Source organism: Symsagittifera roscoffensis, chromosome 6, assembly GCF_963678635.1.
Source record: "Symsagittifera roscoffensis chromosome 6, txSymRosc1.1, whole genome shotgun sequence".
Taxonomy (NCBI): Eukaryota; Metazoa; Xenacoelomorpha; order Acoela; family Convolutidae; genus Symsagittifera; species Symsagittifera roscoffensis.
The window spans coordinates 33257619-33277516 of record NC_087067.1 but is presented as its reverse complement, the minus strand read 5'-3'; the positions used below and the strand labels follow the sequence as shown (position 1 = coordinate 33277516).

At 38.0% G+C, this 19898-nt stretch overlaps 23 non-coding genes across 23 annotated transcripts; all 23 read right to left on the bottom strand.

The window, feature by feature from the left end:
- Window positions 1-331: 331 nt before the first annotated feature.
- On the bottom strand, window positions 332-450 carry LOC134849137 (5S ribosomal RNA). Its single transcript, XR_010163176.1, has one exon. It is a non-coding gene; the product is annotated as a 5S ribosomal RNA (ribosomal RNA).
- Window positions 451-1183: 733 nt separating this feature from the next.
- LOC134849125 (5S ribosomal RNA) lies at window positions 1184-1302 on the bottom strand. Its single transcript, XR_010163165.1, has one exon. It is a non-coding gene; the product is annotated as a 5S ribosomal RNA (ribosomal RNA).
- A 733-nt stretch (window positions 1303-2035) lies between these two features.
- Window positions 2036-2154, bottom strand: LOC134849114 (5S ribosomal RNA). The gene has a single exon (XR_010163154.1). It is a non-coding gene; the product is annotated as a 5S ribosomal RNA (ribosomal RNA).
- A 734-nt stretch (window positions 2155-2888) lies between these two features.
- On the bottom strand, window positions 2889-3007 carry LOC134849103 (5S ribosomal RNA). Its single transcript, XR_010163143.1, has one exon. It is a non-coding gene; the product is annotated as a 5S ribosomal RNA (ribosomal RNA).
- Window positions 3008-3741: 734 nt separating this feature from the next.
- LOC134849089 (5S ribosomal RNA) lies at window positions 3742-3860 on the bottom strand. Its single transcript, XR_010163130.1, has one exon. It is a non-coding gene; the product is annotated as a 5S ribosomal RNA (ribosomal RNA).
- A 733-nt stretch (window positions 3861-4593) lies between these two features.
- On the bottom strand, window positions 4594-4712 carry LOC134849077 (5S ribosomal RNA). Its single transcript, XR_010163119.1, has one exon. It is a non-coding gene; the product is annotated as a 5S ribosomal RNA (ribosomal RNA).
- Window positions 4713-5446: 734 nt separating this feature from the next.
- On the bottom strand, window positions 5447-5565 carry LOC134849065 (5S ribosomal RNA). The gene has a single exon (XR_010163108.1). It is a non-coding gene; the product is annotated as a 5S ribosomal RNA (ribosomal RNA).
- Window positions 5566-6301: 736 nt separating this feature from the next.
- Window positions 6302-6420, bottom strand: LOC134849053 (5S ribosomal RNA). The gene has a single exon (XR_010163097.1). It is a non-coding gene; the product is annotated as a 5S ribosomal RNA (ribosomal RNA).
- Window positions 6421-7153: 733 nt separating this feature from the next.
- Window positions 7154-7272, bottom strand: LOC134849042 (5S ribosomal RNA). Its single transcript, XR_010163086.1, has one exon. It is a non-coding gene; the product is annotated as a 5S ribosomal RNA (ribosomal RNA).
- Window positions 7273-8005: 733 nt separating this feature from the next.
- On the bottom strand, window positions 8006-8124 carry LOC134849031 (5S ribosomal RNA). The gene has a single exon (XR_010163075.1). It is a non-coding gene; the product is annotated as a 5S ribosomal RNA (ribosomal RNA).
- A 733-nt stretch (window positions 8125-8857) lies between these two features.
- On the bottom strand, window positions 8858-8976 carry LOC134849019 (5S ribosomal RNA). The gene has a single exon (XR_010163064.1). It is a non-coding gene; the product is annotated as a 5S ribosomal RNA (ribosomal RNA).
- Window positions 8977-9709: 733 nt separating this feature from the next.
- On the bottom strand, window positions 9710-9828 carry LOC134849008 (5S ribosomal RNA). Its single transcript, XR_010163053.1, has one exon. It is a non-coding gene; the product is annotated as a 5S ribosomal RNA (ribosomal RNA).
- A 734-nt stretch (window positions 9829-10562) lies between these two features.
- On the bottom strand, window positions 10563-10681 carry LOC134848996 (5S ribosomal RNA). The gene has a single exon (XR_010163042.1). It is a non-coding gene; the product is annotated as a 5S ribosomal RNA (ribosomal RNA).
- Window positions 10682-11415: 734 nt separating this feature from the next.
- On the bottom strand, window positions 11416-11534 carry LOC134850217 (5S ribosomal RNA). Its single transcript, XR_010164187.1, has one exon. It is a non-coding gene; the product is annotated as a 5S ribosomal RNA (ribosomal RNA).
- Window positions 11535-12268: 734 nt separating this feature from the next.
- Window positions 12269-12387, bottom strand: LOC134850216 (5S ribosomal RNA). Its single transcript, XR_010164186.1, has one exon. It is a non-coding gene; the product is annotated as a 5S ribosomal RNA (ribosomal RNA).
- Window positions 12388-13117: 730 nt separating this feature from the next.
- On the bottom strand, window positions 13118-13236 carry LOC134848984 (5S ribosomal RNA). The gene has a single exon (XR_010163031.1). It is a non-coding gene; the product is annotated as a 5S ribosomal RNA (ribosomal RNA).
- Window positions 13237-13968: 732 nt separating this feature from the next.
- Window positions 13969-14087, bottom strand: LOC134848971 (5S ribosomal RNA). Its single transcript, XR_010163019.1, has one exon. It is a non-coding gene; the product is annotated as a 5S ribosomal RNA (ribosomal RNA).
- Window positions 14088-14820: 733 nt separating this feature from the next.
- Window positions 14821-14939, bottom strand: LOC134848960 (5S ribosomal RNA). Its single transcript, XR_010163008.1, has one exon. It is a non-coding gene; the product is annotated as a 5S ribosomal RNA (ribosomal RNA).
- Window positions 14940-15672: 733 nt separating this feature from the next.
- Window positions 15673-15791, bottom strand: LOC134849152 (5S ribosomal RNA). The gene has a single exon (XR_010163191.1). It is a non-coding gene; the product is annotated as a 5S ribosomal RNA (ribosomal RNA).
- A 730-nt stretch (window positions 15792-16521) lies between these two features.
- Window positions 16522-16640, bottom strand: LOC134849161 (5S ribosomal RNA). The gene has a single exon (XR_010163200.1). It is a non-coding gene; the product is annotated as a 5S ribosomal RNA (ribosomal RNA).
- Window positions 16641-17369: 729 nt separating this feature from the next.
- LOC134849160 (5S ribosomal RNA) lies at window positions 17370-17488 on the bottom strand. Its single transcript, XR_010163199.1, has one exon. It is a non-coding gene; the product is annotated as a 5S ribosomal RNA (ribosomal RNA).
- Window positions 17489-18220: 732 nt separating this feature from the next.
- On the bottom strand, window positions 18221-18339 carry LOC134848948 (5S ribosomal RNA). The gene has a single exon (XR_010162997.1). It is a non-coding gene; the product is annotated as a 5S ribosomal RNA (ribosomal RNA).
- A 732-nt stretch (window positions 18340-19071) lies between these two features.
- On the bottom strand, window positions 19072-19190 carry LOC134848936 (5S ribosomal RNA). The gene has a single exon (XR_010162986.1). It is a non-coding gene; the product is annotated as a 5S ribosomal RNA (ribosomal RNA).
- Between the last annotated feature and the right edge of the window lie 708 nt (window positions 19191-19898).

Below are 19898 nucleotides of genomic sequence, written 5' to 3'. Positions count from 1 at the left end.
GAATGCACTCTGCGACAGCGGAGGGCAGCCCAGTTCTCTTGAAAAAAGCAAGAAAAAAAATTGCACTAACTTAAAAAATAGCTTTTAGGCCGATTTTCGTCCAAAATGGCCGAAATTCGGGTCCCCCCAAATTTTCAACTGATGATTACTCCACGTAAACTTGAGCTACAAACGTCGTTTTGGGCTCGTTGTAATTGTCCTGAGCTCAAATTTATGAAACAAGATGACAAAAAATGAACTTTGAACGAAAAAAAAACAAAAATTTTGAAACTTTAAACAGCAATAACTCTTAGCGCATAAAAGTAAAAGAATTACTTTTGCTTTAAATAAAAGCCTACAACACCTGGTGTTCCCAGGCGGTCTCCCATCCAAGTACTAACCAGGCCCAATGTTGCTTAACTTCGGTGATCGGACGAGAACCGGTGCATTCAACATGGTATGGTCGTAGGCATTTGAGTTACTCCGCTTTCATTTATATCCTTACTAGCTTATGTCTATGTACATTACTTTTAAAACACTCGCCCTCGCGCGAGAGTAAAAATATGCTCTTATACCATGTAAAATTTTGCACGCTCACGTTATAATTTATGCATTTCAAACAAAATACTGAAAATTGACCTTGTTTGGAATTTTTTTGGCCCAATGTGTTTTATGGCCAAATCAGCTGGTCAAAACCTATGGAGCGTGTACAAGGTGCCTTGAATGACCATCTATGGCATGATAGCCGCACATCCACTGTAAGTGGCATATGATTGAATACCAGCCAGGATACTGTCAGTTGCTTTTAGCCTAATTGTTGTGATAAACTTATTAAATAGGTAAGTATTCAAATCTATTTGATAAATTTTCTTTGAATGCACTCTGCGACAGCGGAGGGCAGCCCAGTTCTCTTGAAAAAAGCAAGAAAAAAAATTGCACTAACTTAAAAGTTAGCTTTTAGGCCGATTTTCGTCCAAAATGGCCGAAATTCGGGTCCCCCCAAATTTTCAACTGATGATTACTCCACGTAAACTTGAGCTACAAACGTCGTTTTGGGCTCGTTGGAATTGTCCTGAGCTCAAATTTATGAAACAAGATGACAAAAAATGAACTTTGAACGAAAAAAAAACAAAAATTTTGAAACTTTAAACAGCAATAACTCTTAGCGCATAAAAGTAAAAGAATTACTTTTGCTTTAAATAAAAGCCTACAACACCTGGTGTTCCCAGGCGGTCTCCCATCCAAGTACTAACCAGGCCCAATGTTGCTTAACTTCGGTGATCGGACGAGAACCGGTGCATTCAACATGGTATGGTCGTAGGCATTTGAGTTACTCCGCTTTCATTTATATCCTTACTAGCTTATGTCTATGTACATTACTTTTAAAACACTCGCCCTCGCGCGAGAGTAAAAATATGCTCTTATACCATGTAAAATTTTGCACGCTCACGTTATAATTTATGCATTTCAAACAAAATACTGAAAATTGACCTTGTTTGGAGTTTTTTTGGCCCAATGTGTTTTATGGCCAAATCAGCTGGTCAAAACCTATGGAGCGTGTACAAGGTGCCTTGAATGACCATCTATGGCATGATAGCCGCACATCCACTGTAAGTGGCATATGATTGAATACCAGCCAGGATACTGTCAGTTGCTTTTAGCCTAATTGTTGTGATAAACTTATTAAATAGGTAAGTATTCAAATCTATTTGATAAATTTTCTTTGAATGCACTCTGCGACAGCGGAGGGCAGCCCAGTTCTCTTGAAAAAAGCAAGAAAAAAAATTGCACTAACTTAAAAGTTAGCTTTTAGGCCGATTTTCGTCCAAAATGGCCGAAATTCGGGTCCCCCCAAATTTTCAACTGATGATTACTCCACGTAAACTTGAGCTACAAACGTCGTTTTGGGCTCGTTGGAATTGTCCTGAGCTCAAATTTATGAAACAAGATGACAAAAAATGAACTTTGAACGAAAAAAAAACAAAAATTTTGAAACTTTAAACAGCAATAACTCTTAGCGCATAAAAGTAAAAGAATTACTTTTGCTTTAAATAAAAGCCTACAACACCTGGTGTTCCCAGGCGGTCTCCCATCCAAGTACTAACCAGGCCCAATGTTGCTTAACTTCGGTGATCGGACGAGAACCGGTGCATTCAACATGGTATGGTCGTAGGCATTTGAGTTACTCCGCTTTCATTTATATCCTTACTAGCTTATGTCTATGTACATTACTTTTAAAACACTCGCCCTCGCGCGAGAGTAAAAATATGCTCTTATACCATGTAAAATTTTGCACGCTCACGTTATAATTTATGCATTTCAAACAAAATACTGAAAATTGACCTTGTTTGGAATTTTTTTGGCCCAATGTGTTTTATGGCCAAATCAGCTGGTCAAAACCTATGGAGCGTGTACAAGGTGCCTTGAATGACCATCTATGGCATGATAGCCGCACATCCACTGTAAGTGGCATATGATTGAATACCAGCCAGGATACTGTCAGTTGCTTTTAGCCTAATTGTTGTGATAAACTTATTAAATAGGTAAGTATTCAAATCTATTTGATAAATTTTCTTTGAATGCACTCTGCGACAGCGGAGGGCAGCCCAGTTCTCTTGAAAAAAGCAAGAAAAAAAATTGCACTAACTTAAAAGTTAGCTTTTAGGCCGATTTTCGTCCAAAATGGCCGAAATTCGGGTCCCCCCAAATTTTCAACTGATGATTACTCCACGTAAACTTGAGCTACAAACGTCGTTTTGGGCTCGTTGGAATTGTCCTGAGCTCAAATTTATGAAACAAGATGACAAAAAATGAACTTTGAACGAAAAAAAAAACAAAAATTTTGAAACTTTAAACAGCAATAACTCTTAGCGCATAAAAGTAAAAGAATTACTTTTGCTTTAAATAAAAGCCTACAACACCTGGTGTTCCCAGGCGGTCTCCCATCCAAGTACTAACCAGGCCCAATGTTGCTTAACTTCGGTGATCGGACGAGAACCGGTGCATTCAACATGGTATGGTCGTAGGCATTTGAGTTACTCCGCTTTCATTTATATCCTTACTAGCTTATGTCTATGTACATTACTTTTAAAACACTCGCCCTCGCGCGAGAGTAAAAATATGCTCTTATACCATGTAAAATTTTGCACGCTCACGTTATAATTTATGCATTTCAAACAAAATACTGAAAATTGACCTTGTTTGGAATTTTTTTGGCCCAATGTGTTTTATGGCCAAATCAGCTGGTCAAAACCTATGGAGCGTGTACAAGGTGCCTTGAATGACCATCTATGGCATGATAGCCGCACATCCACTGTAAGTGGCATATGATTGAATACCAGCCAGGATACTGTCAGTTGCTTTTAGCCTAATTGTTGTGATAAACTTATTAAATAGGTAAGTATTCAAATCTATTTGATAAATTTTCTTTGAATGCACTCTGCGACAGCGGAGGGCAGCCCAGTTCTCTTGAAAAAAGCAAGAAAAAAAATTGCACTAACTTAAAAGTTAGCTTTTAGGCCGATTTTCGTCCAAAATGGCCGAAATTCGGGTCCCCCCAAATTTTCAACTGATGATTACTCCACGTAAACTTGAGCTACAAACGTCGTTTTGGGCTCGTTGGAATTGTCCTGAGCTCAAATTTATGAAACAAGATGACAAAAAATGAACTTTGAACGAAAAAAAAAACAAAAATTTTGAAACTTTAAACAGCAATAACTCTTAGCGCATAAAAGTAAAAGAATTACTTTTGCTTTAAATAAAAGCCTACAACACCTGGTGTTCCCAGGCGGTCTCCCATCCAAGTACTAACCAGGCCCAATGTTGCTTAACTTCGGTGATCGGACGAGAACCGGTGCATTCAACATGGTATGGTCGTAGGCATTTGAGTTACTCCGCTTTCATTTATATCCTTACTAGCTTATGTCTATGTACATTACTTTTAAAACACTCGCCCTCGCGCGAGAGTAAAAATATGCTCTTATACCATGTAAAATTTTGCACGCTCACGTTATAATTTATGCATTTCAAACAAAATACTGAAAATTGACCTTGTTTGGAATTTTTTTGGCCCAATGTGTTTTATGGCCAAATCAGCTGGTCAAAACCTATGGAGCGTGTACAAGGTGCATTGAATGACCATCTATGGCATGATAGCCGCACATCCACTGTAAGTGGCATATGATTGAATACCAGCCAGGATACTGTCAGTTGCTTTTAGCCTAATTGTTGTGATAAACTTATTAAATAGGTAAGTATTCAAATCTATTTGATAAATTTTCTTTGAATGCACTCTGCGACAGCGGAGGGCAGCCCAGTTCTCTTGAAAAAAGCAAGAAAAAAAATTGCACTAACTTAAAAGTTAGCTTTTAGGCCGATTTTCGTCCAAAATGGCCGAAATTCGGGTCCCCCCAAATTTTCAACTGATGATTACTCCACGTAAACTTGAGCTACAAACGTCGTTTTGGGCTCGTTGGAATTGTCCTGAGCTCAAATTTATGAAACAAGATGACAAAAAATGAACTTTGAACGAAAAAAAAACAAAAATTTTGAAACTTTAAACAGCAATAACTCTTAGCGCATAAAAGTAAAAGAATTACTTTTGCTTTAAATAAAAGCCTACAACACCTGGTGTTCCCAGGCGGTCTCCCATCCAAGTACTAACCAGGCCCAATGTTGCTTAACTTCGGTGATCGGACGAGAACCGGTGCATTCAACATGGTATGGTCGTAGGCATTTGAGTTACTCCGCTTTCATTTATATCCTTACTAGCTTATGTCTATGTACATTACTTTTAAAACACTCGCCCTCGCGCGAGAGTAAAAATATGCTCTTATACCATGTAAAATTTTGCACGCTCACGTTATAATTTATGCATTTCAAACAAAATACTGAAAATTGACCTTGTTTGGAATTTTTTTGGCCCAATGTGTTTTATGGCCAAATCAGCTGGTCAAAACCTATGGAGCGTGTACAAGGTGCCTTGAATGACCATCTATGGCATGATAGCCGCACATCCACTGTAAGTGGCATATGATTGAATACCAGCCAGGATACTGTCAGTTGCTTTTAGCCTAATTGTTGTGATAAACTTATTAAATAGGTAAGTATTCAAATCTATTTGATAAATTTTCTTTGAATGCACTCTGCGACAGCGGAGGGCAGCCCAGTTCTCTTGAAAAAAGCAAGAAAAAAAATTGCACTAACTTAAAAGTTAGCTTTTAGGCCGATTTTCGTCCAAAATGGCCGAAATTCGGGTCCCCCCAAATTTTCAACTGATGATTACTCCACGTAAACTTGAGCTACAAACGTCGTTTTGGGCTCGTTGGAATTGTCCTGAGCTCAAATTTATGAAACAAGATGACAAAAAATGAACTTTGAACGAAAAAAAAAACAAAAATTTTGAAACTTTAAACAGCAATAACTCTTAGCGCATAAAAGTAAAAGAATTACTTTTGCTTTAAATAAAAGCCTACAACACCTGGTGTTCCCAGGCGGTCTCCCATCCAAGTACTAACCAGGCCCAATGTTGCTTAACTTCGGTGATCGGACGAGAACCGGTGCATTCAACATGGTATGGTCGTAGGCATTTGAGTTACTCCGCTTTCATTTATATCCTTACTAGCTTATGTCTATGTACATTACTTTTAAAACACTCGCCCTCGCGCGAGAGTAAAAATATGCTCTTATACCATGTAAAATTTTGCACGCTCACGTTATAATTTATGCATTTCAAACAAAATACTGAAAATTGACCTTGTTTGGAATTTTTTTGGCCCAATGTGTTTTATGGCCAAATCAGCTGGTCAAAACCTATGGAGCGTGTACAAGGTGCCTTGAATGACCATCTATGGCATGATAGCCGCACATCCACTGTAAGTGGCATATGATTGAATACCAGCCAGGATACTGTCAGTTGCTTTTAGCCTAATTGTTGTGATAAACTTATTAAATAGGTAAGTATTCAAATCTATTTGATAAATTTTCTTTGAATGCACTCTGCGACAGCGGAGGGCAGCCCAGTTCTCTTGAAAAAAGCAAGAAAAAAAATTGCACTAACTTAAAAGTTAGCTTTTAGGCCGATTTTCGTCCAAAATGGCCAAAATTCGGGTCCCCCCAAATTTTCAACTGATGATTACTCCACGTAAACTTGAGCTACAAACGTCGTTTTGGGCTCGTTGGAATTGTCCTGAGCTCAAATTTATGAAACAAGATGACAAAAAATGAACTTTGAACGAAAAAAAAAAACAAAAATTTTGGAAACTTTAAACAGCAATAACTCTTAGCGCATAAAAGTAAAAGAATTACTTTTGCTTTAAATAAAAGCCTACAACACCTGGTGTTCCCAGGCGGTCTCCCATCCAAGTACTAACCAGGCCCAATGTTGCTTAACTTCGGTGATCGGACGAGAACCGGTGCATTCAACATGGTATGGTCGTAGGCATTTGAGTTACTCCGCTTTCATTTATATCCTTACTAGCTTATGTCTATGTACATTACTTTTAAAACACTCGCCCTCGCGCGAGAGTAAAAATATGCTCTTATACCATGTAAAATTTTGCACGCTCACGTTATAATTTATGCATTTCAAACAAAATACTGAAAATTGACCTTGTTTGGAATTTTTTTGGCCCAATGTGTTTTATGGCCAAATCAGCTGGTCAAAACCTATGGAGCGTGTACAAGGTGCCTTGAATGACCATCTATGGCATGATAGCCGCACATCCACTGTAAGTGGCATATGATTGAATACCAGCCAGGATACTGTCAGTTGCTTTTAGCCTAATTGTTGTGATAAACTTATTAAATAGGTAAGTATTCAAATCTATTTGATAAATTTTCTTTGAATGCACTCTGCGACAGCGGAGGGCAGCCCAGTTCTCTTGAAAAAAGCAAGAAAAAAAATTGCACTAACTTAAAAGTTAGCTTTTAGGCCGATTTTCGTCCAAAATGGCCGAAATTCGGGTCCCCCCAAATTTTCAACTGATGATTACTCCACGTAAACTTGAGCTACAAACGTCGTTTTGGGCTCGTTGGAATTGTCCTGAGCTCAAATTTATGAAACAAGATGACAAAAAATGAACTTTGAACGAAAAAAAAACAAAAATTTTGAAACTTTAAACAGCAATAACTCTTAGCGCATAAAAGTAAAAGAATTACTTTTGCTTTAAATAAAAGCCTACAACACCTGGTGTTCCCAGGCGGTCTCCCATCCAAGTACTAACCAGGCCCAATGTTGCTTAACTTCGGTGATCGGACGAGAACCGGTGCATTCAACATGGTATGGTCGTAGGCATTTGAGTTACTCCGCTTTCATTTATATCCTTACTAGCTTATGTCTATGTACATTACTTTTAAAACACTCGCCCTCGCGCGAGAGTAAAAATATGCTCTTATACCATGTAAAATTTTGCACGCTCACGTTATAATTTATGCATTTCAAACAAAATACTGAAAATTGACCTTGTTTGGAATTTTTTTGGCCCAATGTGTTTTATGGCCAAATCAGCTGGTCAAAACCTATGGAGCGTGTACAAGGTGCCTTGAATGACCATCTATGGCATGATAGCCGCACATCCACTGTAAGTGGCATATGATTGAATACCAGCCAGGATACTGTCAGTTGCTTTTAGCCTAATTGTTGTGATAAACTTATTAAATAGGTAAGTATTCAAATCTATTTGATAAATTTTCTTTGAATGCACTCTGCGACAGCGGAGGGCAGCCCAGTTCTCTTGAAAAAAGCAAGAAAAAAAATTGCACTAACTTAAAAGTTAGCTTTTAGGCCGATTTTCGTCCAAAATGGCCGAAATTCGGGTCCCCCCAAATTTTCAACTGATGATTACTCCACGTAAACTTGAGCTACAAACGTCGTTTTGGGCTCGTTGGAATTGTCCTGAGCTCAAATTTATGAAACAAGATGACAAAAAATGAACTTTGAACGAAAAAAAAACAAAAATTTTGAAACTTTAAACAGCAATAACTCTTAGCGCATAAAAGTAAAAGAATTACTTTTGCTTTAAATAAAAGCCTACAACACCTGGTGTTCCCAGGCGGTCTCCCATCCAAGTACTAACCAGGCCCAATGTTGCTTAACTTCGGTGATCGGACGAGAACCGGTGCATTCAACATGGTATGGTCGTAGGCATTTGAGTTACTCCGCTTTCATTTATATCCTTACTAGCTTATGTCTATGTACATTACTTTTAAAACACTCGCCCTCGCGCGAGAGTAAAAATATGCTCTTATACCATGTAAAATTTTGCACGCTCACGTTATAATTTATGCATTTCAAACAAAATACTGAAAATTGACCTTGTTTGGAATTTTTTTGGCCCAATGTGTTTTATGGCCAAATCAGCTGGTCAAAACCTATGGAGCGTGTACAAGGTGCCTTGAATGACCATCTATGGCATGATAGCCGCACATCCACTGTAAGTGGCATATGATTGAATACCAGCCAGGATACTGTCAGTTGCTTTTAGCCTAATTGTTGTGATAAACTTATTAAATAGGTAAGTATTCAAATCTATTTGATAAATTTTCTTTGAATGCACTCTGCGACAGCGGAGGGCAGCCCAGTTCTCTTGAAAAAAGCAAGAAAAAAAATTGCACTAACTTAAAAGTTAGCTTTTAGGCCGATTTTCGTCCAAAATGGCCGAAATTCGGGTCCCCCCAAATTTTCAACTGATGATTACTCCACGTAAACTTGAGCTACAAACGTCGTTTTGGGCTCGTTGGAATTGTCCTGAGCTCAAATTTATGAAACAAGATGACAAAAAATGAACTTTGAACGAAAAAAAAACAAAAATTTTGAAACTTTAAACAGCAATAACTCTTAGCGCATAAAAGTAAAAGAATTACTTTTGCTTTAAATAAAAGCCTACAACACCTGGTGTTCCCAGGCGGTCTCCCATCCAAGTACTAACCAGGCCCAATGTTGCTTAACTTCGGTGATCGGACGAGAACCGGTGCATTCAACATGGTATGGTCGTAGGCATTTGAGTTACTCCGCTTTCATTTATATCCTTACTAGCTTATGTCTATGTACATTACTTTTAAAACACTCGCCCTCGCGCGAGAGTAAAAATATGCTCTTATACCATGTAAAATTTTGCACGCTCACGTTATAATTTATGCATTTCAAACAAAATACTGAAAATTGACCTTGTTTGGAATTTTTTTGGCCCAATGTGTTTTATGGCCAAATCAGCTGGTCAAAACCTATGGAGCGTGTACAAGGTGCCTTGAATGACCATCTATGGCATGATAGCCGCACATCCACTGTAAGTGGCATATGATTGAATACCAGCCAGGATACTGTCAGTTGCTTTTAGCCTAATTGTTGTGATAAACTTATTAAATAGGTAAGTATTCAAATCTATTTGATAAATTTTCTTTGAATGCACTCTGCGACAGCGGAGGGCAGCCCAGTTCTCTTGAAAAAAGCAAGAAAAAAAATTGCACTAACTTAAAAGTTAGCTTTTAGGCCGATTTTCGTCCAAAATGGCCGAAATTCGGGTCCGCCCAAATTTTCAACTGATGATTACTCCACGTACACTTGAGCTACAAACGTCGTTTTGGGCTCGTTGGAATTGTCCTGAGCTCAAATTTATGAAACAAGATGAAAAAAATGAACTTTGGACGGAAAAAAAACAAAAAATTTTGAAAATTTAAACAGCAATAACTCTTAGCGCATAAAAGTAAAAGAATTACTTTTGCTTTAAATAAAAGCCTACAACACCTGGTGTTCCCAGGCGGTCTCCCATCCAAGTACTAACCAGGCCCAATGTTGCTTAACTTCGGTGATCGGACGAGAACCGGTGCATTCAACATGGTATGGTCGTAGGCATTTGAGTTACTCCGCTTTCATTTATATCCTTACTAGCTTATGTCTATGTACATTGCTTTTAAAACACTCGCCCTCGCGCGAGAGTAAAAATATGCTCTTATACCATGTAAAATTTTGCACGCTCACGTTATAATTTATGCATTTCAAACAAAATACTGAAAATTGACCTTGTTTGGAATTTTTTTGGCCCAATGTGTTTTATGGCCAAATCAGCTGGTCAAAACCTATGGAGCGTGTACAAGGTGCCTTGAATGACCATCTATGGCATGATAGCCGCACATCCACTGTAAGTGGCATATGATTGAATACCAGCCAGGATACTGTCAGTTGCTTTTAGCCTAATTGTTGTGATAAACTTATTAAATAGGTAAGTATTCAAATCTATTTGATAAATTTTCTTTGAATGCACTCTGCGACAGCGGAGGGCAGCCCAATTCTCTTGAAAAAAGCAAGAAAAAAAATTGCACTAACTTAAAAGTTAGCTTTTAGGCCGATTTTCGTCCAAAATGGCCGAAATTCGGGTCCCCCCAAATTTTCAACTGATGATTACTCCACGTAAACTTGAGCTACAAACGTCGTTTTGGGCTCGTTGGAATTGTCCTGAGCTCAAATTTATGAAACAAGATGAAAAAAAATTAATTTTGAACGAAAAAAAAAACAAAAATTTTGAAACTTTAAACAGCAATAACTCTTAGCGCATAAAAGTAAAAGAATTACTTTTGCTTTAAATAAAAGCCTACAACACCTGGTGTTCCCAGGCGGTCTCCCATCCAAGTACTAACCAGGCCCAATGTTGCTTAACTTCGGTGATCGGACGAGAACCGGTGCATTCAACATGGTATGGTCGTAGGCATTTGAGTTACTCCGCTTTCATTTATATCCTTACTAGCTTATGTCTATGTACATTACTTTTAAAACACTCGCCCTCGCGCGAGAGTAAAAATATGCTCTTATACCATGTAAAATTTTGCACGCTCACGTTATAATTTATGCATTTCAAACAAAATACTGAAAATTGACATTGTTTGGAACTTTTTTGGCCCAATGTGTTTTATGGCCAAATCAGCTGGTCAAAACCTATGGAACGTGTACAAGGTGCCTTGAATGACCATCTATGGCATGATAGCCGCACATCCACTGTAAGTGGCATATGATTGAATACCAGCCAGGATACTGTCAGTTTCTTTTAGCCTAATTGTTGTGATAAACTTATTAAATAGGTAAGTATTCAAATCTATTTGATAAATTTTCTTTGAATGCACTCTGCGACAGAGGAGGGCAGCCCAATTCTCTTGAAAAAAGCAAGAAAAAAAATTGCACTGACTTAAAAGTTAGCTTTTAGGCCGATTTTCGTCCAAAATGGCCGAAATTCGGGTCCCCCCAAATTTTCAACTGATGATTACTCCACGTAAACTTGAGCTACAAACGTCGTTTTGGGCTCGTTGGAATTGTCCTGAGCTCAAATTTATGAAACAAGATGAAAAAAATGAACTTTGAACGAAAAAAAAAAACAAAAATTTTGAAACTTTAAACAGCAATAACTCTTAGCGCATAAAAGTAAAAGAATTACTTTTGCTTTAAATAAAAGCCTACAACACCTGGTGCTCCCAGGCGGTCTCCCATCCAAGTACTAACCAGGCCCAATGTTGCTTAACTTCGGTGATCGGACGAGAACCGGTGCATTCAACATGGTATGGTCGTAGGCATTTGAGTTACTCCGCTTTCATTTATATCCTTACTAGCTTATGTCTATGTACATTACTTTTAAAACACTCGCCCTCGCGCGAGAGTAAAAATATGCTCTTATACCATGTAAAATTTTGCACGCTCACGTTATAATTTATGCATTTCAAACAAAATACTGAAAATTGACATTGTTTGGAACTTTTTTGGCCCAATGTGTTTTATGGCCAAATCAGCTGGTCAAAACCTATGGAACGTGTACAAGGTGCCTTGAATGACCATCTATGGCATGATAGCCGCACATCCACTGTAAGTGGCATATGATTGAATACCAGCCAGGATACTGTCAGTTTCTTTTAGCCTAATTGTTGTGATAAACTTATTAAATAGGTAAGTATTCAAATCTATTTGATAAATTTTCTTTGAATGCACTCTGCGACAGAGGAGGGCAGCCCAATTCTCTTGAAAAAAGCAAGAAAAAAAATTGCACTGACTTAAAAGTTAGCTTTTAGGCCGATTTTCGTCCAAAATGGCCGAAATTCGGGTCCCCCCAAATTTTCAACTGATGATTACTCCACGTAAACTTGAGCTACAAACGTCGTTTTGGGCTCGTTGGAATTGTCCTGAGCTCAAATTTATGAAACAAGATGAAAAAAATGAACTTTGAACGAAAAAAAAAAACAAAAATTTTGAAACTTTAAACAGCAATAACTCTTAGCGCATAAAAGTAAAAGAATTACTTTTGCTTTAAATAAAAGCCTACAACACCTGGTGCTCCCAGGCGGTCTCCCATCCAAGTACTAACCAGGCCCAATGTTGCTTAACTTCGGTGATCGGACGAGAACCGGTGCATTCAACATGGTATGGTCGTAGGCATTTGAGTTACTCCGCTTTCATTTATATCCTTACTAGCTTATGTCTATGTACATTACTTTTAAAACACTCGCGCTCGCGCGAGAGTAAAAATATGCTCCTAAACCATGTAAAATTTTGTACGCTCACGTTATAATTTATGCATTTCAAACAAAATACTGAAAATTGACATTGTTTGGAATTTTTTTGGCCCAATGTGTTTTATGGCCAAATCAGCTGGTCAAAACCTATGGAGCGTGTACAAGGTGCCTTGAATGACCATCTATGGCATGATAGCCGCACATCCACTGTAAGTGGCATATGATTGAATACCAGCCAGGATACTGTCAGTTGCTTTTAGCCTAATTGTTGTGATAAACTTATTAAATAGGTAAGTATTCAAATCTATTTGATAAGTTTTCTTTGAATGCACTCTGCGACAGCGGAGGGCAGCCCAATTCTCTTGAAAAAAGCAAGAAAAAAAATTGCACTAACTTAAAAATTAGCTTTTAGGCCGATTTTCGTCCAAAATGGCCGAAATTCGGGTCCCCCAAATTTTCAACTGATGATTACTCCACGTACACTTGAGCTACAAACGTCGTTTTGGGCTCGTTGGAATTGTCCTGAGCTCAAATTTATGAAACAAGATGAAAAAAATGAACTTTGAACGAAAAAAAACAAAAATTTTGAAACTTTAAACAGCAATAACTCTTAGCGCATAAAAGTAAAAGAATTACTTTTGCTTTAAATAAAAGCCTACAACACCTGGTGTTCCCAGGCGGTCTCCCATCCAAGTACTAACCAGGCCCAATGTTGCTTAACTTCGGTGATCGGACGAGAACCGGTGCATTCAACATGGTATGGTCGTAGGCATTTGAGTTACTCCGCTTTCATTTATATCCTTACTTGCTTATGTCTATGTACATTACTTTTAAAACACTCGCCCTCGCGCGAGAGTAAAAATATGCTCTTATACCAAGTAAAATTTTGCACGCTCACGTTATAATTTATGCATTTCAAACAAAATACTGAAAATTGACATTGTTTGGAATTTTTTTGGCCCAATGTGTTTTATGGCCAAATCAGCTGGTCAAAACCTATGGAGCGTGTACAAGGTGCCTTGAATGACCATCTATGGCATGATAGCCGCACATCCACTGTAAGTGGCATATGATTGAATACCAGCCAGGATACTGTCAGTTGCTTTTAGCCTAATTGTTGTGATAAACTTATTAAATAGGTAAGTATTCAAATCTATTTGATAAGTTTTCTTTGAAAGCACTCTGCGACAGCGGAGGGCAGCCCAATTCTCTTGAAAAAAGCAAGAAAAAAAATTGCACTAACTTAAAAATTAGCTTTTAGGCCGACTTTCGTCCAAAATGGCCGAAATTCGGGTCCCCCCAAATTTTCAACTGATGATTACTCCACGTACACTTGAGCTACAAACGTCGTTTTGGGCTCGTTGGAATTGTCCTGAGCTCAAATTTATGAAACAAGATGAAAAAAATGAACTTTGAACGAAAAAAAAACAAAAATTTTGAAACTTTAAACAGCAATAACTCTTAGCGCATAAAAGTAAAAGAATTACTTTTGCTTTAAATAAAAGCCTACAACACCTGGTGTTCCCAGGCGGTCTCCCATCCAAGTACTAACCAGGCCCAATGTTGCTTAACTTCGGTGATCGGACGAGAACCGGTGCATTCAACATGGTATGGTCGTAGGCATTTGAGTTACTCCGCTTTCATTTATATCCTTACTTGCTTATGTCTATGTACATTACTTTTAAAACACTCGCCCTCGCGCGAGAGTAAAAATATGCTCTTATACCAAGTAAAATTTTGCACGCTCACGTTATAATTTATGCATTTCAAACAAAATACTGAAAATTGACATTGTTTGGAATTTTTTTGGCCCAATGTGTTTTATGGCCAAATCAGCTGGTCAAAACCTATGGAGCGTGTACAAGGTGCCTTGAATGACCATCTATGGCATGATAGCCGCACATCCACTGTAAGTGGCATATGATTGAATACCAGCCAGGATACTGTCAGTTGCTTTTTGCCTAATTGTTGTGATAAACTTATTAAATAGGTAAGTATTCAAATCTATTTGATAAGTTTTCTTTGAATGCACTCTGCGACAGCGGAGGGCAGCCCAATTCTCTTGAAAAAAGCAAGAAAAAAAATTGCACTAACTTAAAAATTAGCTTTTAGGCCGACTTTCGTCCAAAATGGCCGAAATTCGGGTCCCCCCAAATTTTCAACTGATGATTACTCCACGTACACTTGAGCTACAAACGTCGTTTTGGGCTCGTTGGAATTGTCCTGAGCTCAAATTTATGAAACAAGATGAAAAAAATGAACTTTGAACGAAAAAAAAAACAAAAATTTTGAAACTTTAAACAGCAATAACTCTTAGCGCATAAAAGTAAAAGAATTACTTTTGCTTTAAATAAAAGCCTACAACACCTGGTGTTCCCAGGCGGTCTCCCATCCAAGTACTAACCAGGCCCAATGTTGCTTAACTTCGGTGATCGGACGAGAACCGGTGCATTCAACATGGTATGGTCGTAGGCATTTGAGTTACTCCGCTTTCATTTATATCCTTACTAGCTTATGTCTATGTACATTACTTTTAAAACACTCGCCCTCGCGCGAGAGTAAAAATATGCTCTTATACCATGTAAAATTTTGCACGCTCACGTTATAATTTATGCATTTCAAACAAAATACTGAAAATTGACATTGTTTGGAATTTTTTTGGCCCAATGTGTTTTATGGCCAAATCAGCTGGTCAAAACCTATGGAGCGTGTACAAGGTGCCTTGAATGACCATCTATGGCATGATAGCCGCACATCCACTGTAAGTGGCATATGATTGAATACCAGCCAGGATACTGTCAGTTGCTTTTAGCCTAATTGTTGTGATAAACTTATTAAATAGGTAAGTATTCAAATCTATTTGATAACTTTTCTTTGAATGCACTCTGCGACAGCGGAGGGCAGCCCAATTCTCTTGAAAAATGCAAGAAAAAAAAATGCACTAACTTAAAAGTTAGCTTTTAGGCCGATTTTCGTCCAAAATGGCCGAAATTCGGGTCCCCCAAATTTTCAACTGATGATTACTCCACGTACACTTGAGCTACAAACGTCGTTTTGGGCTCGTTGGAATTGTCCTGAGCTCAAATTTATGAAACAAGATGAAAAAAATGAACTTTGAACGAAAAAAAAAAACAAAAATTTTGAAACTTTAAACAGCAATAACTCTTAGCGCATAAAAGTAAAAGAATTACTCTTGCTTTAAATAAAAGCCTACAACACCTGGTGTTCCCAGGCGGTCTCCCATCCAAGTACTAACCAGGCCCAATGTTGCTTAACTTCGGTGATCGGACGAGAACCCGTGCATTCAACATGGTATGGTCGTAGGTATTTGAGTTACTCCGCTTTCATTTATATCCTTACTAGCTTATGTCTATGTACATTACTTTTAAAACACTCGCCCTCTCGCGAGAGTAAAAATATGCTATTATACCATGTAAAATTTTGCACGCTCACGTTATAATTTATGCATTTCAAACAAAATACTGAAAATTGACATTGTTTGGAATTTTTTTGGCCCAATGTGTTTTATGGCCAAATCAGCTGGTCAAAACCTATGGAGCGTGTACAAGGTGCCTTGAATGACCATCTATGGCATGATAGCCGCACATCCACTGTAAGTGGCATATGATTGAATACCAGCCAGGATACTGTCAGTTGCTTTTAGCCTAATTGTTGTGATAAACTTATTAAATAGGTAAGTATTCAAATCTATTTGATAAGTTTTCTTTGAATGCACTCTGCGACAGCAGAGGGCAGCCCAATTCTCTTGAAAAATGCAAGAAAAAAAATTGCACTAACTTAAAAGTTAGCTTTTAGGCCGATTTTCGTCCAAAATGGCCGAAATTCGGGTCCCCCCAAATTTTCAACTGATGATTACTCCACGTACACTTGAGCTACAAACGTCGTTTCGGGCTCGTTGGAATTGTCCTGAGCTCAAATTTATGAAACAAGATGAAAAAAATGAACTTTGAACGAAAAAAAAAAAAATTTTGAAACATTAAACAGCAATAACTCTTAGCGCATAAAAGTAAAAGAATTACTTTTGCTTTAAATAAAAGCCTACTACACCTGGTGTTCCCAGGCGGTCTCCCATCCAAGTACTAACCAGGCCCAATGTTGCTTAACTTCGGTGATCGGACGAGAACCGGTGCATTCAACATGGTATGGTCGTAGGTATTTGAGTTACTCCGCTTTCATTTATATCCTTACTAGCTTATGTCTATGTACATTACTTTTAAAACACTCGCCCTCGCGCGAGAGTAAAAATATGCTCTTATACCATGTAAAATTTTGCACGCCCACGTTATAATTTATGCATTTCAAACAAAATACTGAAAATTGACATTGTTTGGAAATTTTTTGGCCCAATGTGTTTTATGGCCAAATCAGCTGGTCAAAACCTATGGAGCGTGTACAAGGTGCCTTGAATGACCATATATGGCATGATAGCCGCACATCCACTGTAAGTGGCATATGATTGAATACCAGCCAGGATACTGTCAGTTGCTTTATGCCTAATTGTTGTGATAAACTTATTAAATAGGTAAGTATTCAAATCTATTTGATAAGTTTTCTTTGAATGCACTCTGCGACAGCGGAGGGCAGCCCAATTCTCTTGAAAAATGCAAGAAAAAAAATTGCACTAACTTAAAAGTTAGCTTTTAGGCCGATTTTCGTCCAAAATGGCCGAAATTCGGGTCCCCCCAAATTTTCAACTGATGATTACTCCACGTACACTTGAGCTACAAACGTCGTTTTGGGCTCGTTGGAATTGTCCTGAGCTCAAATTTATGAAACAAGATGAAAAAAATGAACTTTGAACGAAAAAAAAAAAATTTTGAAACATTAAACAGCAATAACTCTTAGCGCATAAAAGTAAAAGAATTACTTTTGCTTTAAATAAAAGCCTACTACACCTGGTGTTCCCAGGCGGTCTCCCATCCAAGTACTAACCAGGCCCAATGTTGCTTAACTTCGGTGATCGGACGAGAACCGGTGCATTCAACATGGTATGGTCGTAGGTATTTGAGTTACTCCGCTTTCATTTATATCCTTACTAGCTTATGTCTATGTACATTACTTTTAAAACACTCGCCCTCGCGCGAGAGTAAAAATATGCTCTTATACCATGTAAAATTTTGCACGCTCACGTTATAATTTATGCATTTCAAACAAAATACTGAAAATTGACATTGTTTGGAAATTTTTTGGCCCAATGTGTTTTATGGCCAAATCAGCTGGTCAAAACCTATGGAGCGTGTACAAGGCGCCTTGAATGACCATCTATGGCATGATAGCCGCACCTCCACTGTAAGTGGCATATGATTGAATACCAGCCAGGATACTGTCAGTTGCTTTATGCCTAATTGTTGTGATAAACTTATTAAATAGGTAAGTATTCAAATCTATTTGATAAGTTTTCTTTGAATGCACTCTGCGACAGCGGAGGGCAGCCCAATTCTCTTGAAAAATGCAAGAAAAAAAATTGCACTAACTTAAAAGTTAGCTTTTAGGCCGATTTTCGTCCAAATTGGCCGAAATTCGGGTCCCCACAAATTTTCAACTGATGATTACTCCACGTACACTTGAGCTACAAACGTCGTTTTGGGCTCGTTGGAATTGTCCTGAGCTCAAATTTATGAAACAAGATGAAAAAAATGAACTTTGAACGAAAAAAAAACAAAAATTTTGAAACTTTAAACAGCAATAACTCTTAGCGCATAAAAGTAAAAGAATTACTTTTGCTTTAAATAAAAGCCTACAACACCTGGTGTTCCCAGGCGGTCTCCCATCCAAGTACTAACCAGGCCCAATGTTGCTTAACTTCGGTGATCGGACGAGAACCGGTGCATTCAACATGGTATGGTCGTAGGCATTTGAGTTACTCCGCTTTCATTTATATCCTTACTAGCTTATGTCTATGTACATTACTTTTAAAACACTCGCCCTCGCGCGAGAGTAAAAATATGCTCTTATACCATGTAAAATTTTGCACGCTCACGTTATAATTTATGCATTTCAAACAAAATACTGAAAATTGACATTGTTTGGAATTTTTTTGGCCCAATGTGTTTTATGGCCAAATCAGCTAGTCAAAACCTATAGAGCGTGTACAAGGCGCCTTGAATGACCATCTATGGCATGATAGCCGCACCTCCACTGTAAGTGGCATATGATTGAATACCAGCCAGGATACTGTCAGTTGCTTTATGCCTAATTGTTGTGATAAACTTATTAAATAGGTAAGTATTCAAATCTATTTGATAAGTTTTCTTTGAATGCACTCTGCGACAGCGGAGGGCAGCCCAATTCTCTTGAAAAATGCAAGAAAAAAAATTGCACTAACTTAAAAGTTAGCTTTTAGGCCGATTTTCGTCCAAATTGGCCGAAATTCGGGTCCCCACAAATTTTCAACTGATGATTACTCCACGTACACTTGAGCTACAAACGTCGTTTTGGGCTCGTTGGAATTGTCCTGAGCTCAAATTTATGAAACAAGATGAAAAAAATGAACTTTGAACGAAAAAAAAACAAAAATTTTGAAACTTTAAACAGCAATAACTCTTAGCGCATAAAAGTAAAAGAATTACTTTTGCTTTAAATAAAAGCCTACAACACCTGGTGTTCCCAGGCGGTCTCCCATCCAAGTACTAACCAGGCCCAATGTTGCTTAACTTCGGTGATCGGACGAGAACCGGTGCATTCAACATGGTATGGTCGTAGGCATTTGAGTTACTCCGCTTTCATTTATATCCTTACTAGCTTATGTCTATGTACATTACTTTTAAAACACTCGCCCTCGCGCGAGAGTAAAAATATGCTCTTATACCATGTAAAATTTTGCACGCTCACGTTATAATTTATGCATTTCAAACAAAATACTGAAAATTGACATTGTTTGGAATTTTTTTGGCCCAATGTGTTTTATGGCCAAATCAGCTAGTCAAAACCTATAGAGCGTGTACAAGGTGCCTTGAATGACCATCTATGGCATGATAGCCGCACATCCACTGTAAGTGGCATATGAATGAATACCAGCCAGGATACTGTCAGTTGTTTTTAGCCTAATTGTTGTGATAAACTTAGTAAATAGGTAAGTATTCAAATCTATTTGATAAGTTTTCTTTGAATGCACTCTGCGACAGCGGAGGGCAGCCCAATTCTCTTGAAAAATGCAAGAAAAAAAATCGCACTAACTTAAAAGTTAGCTTTTAGGCCGATTTTCGTCCAAAATGGCCGAAATTCGGGTCCCCACAAATTTTCAACTGATGATTACTCCACGTACACTTGAGCTACAAACGTCGTTTTGGGCTCGTTGGAATTGTCCTGAGCTCAAATTTATGAAACAAGATGAAAAAATGAACTTTGAACGAAAAAAAAAAACAAAAATTTTGAAAATTTCATTTTTTGCACCACGCTCGATTAGGCTTAAC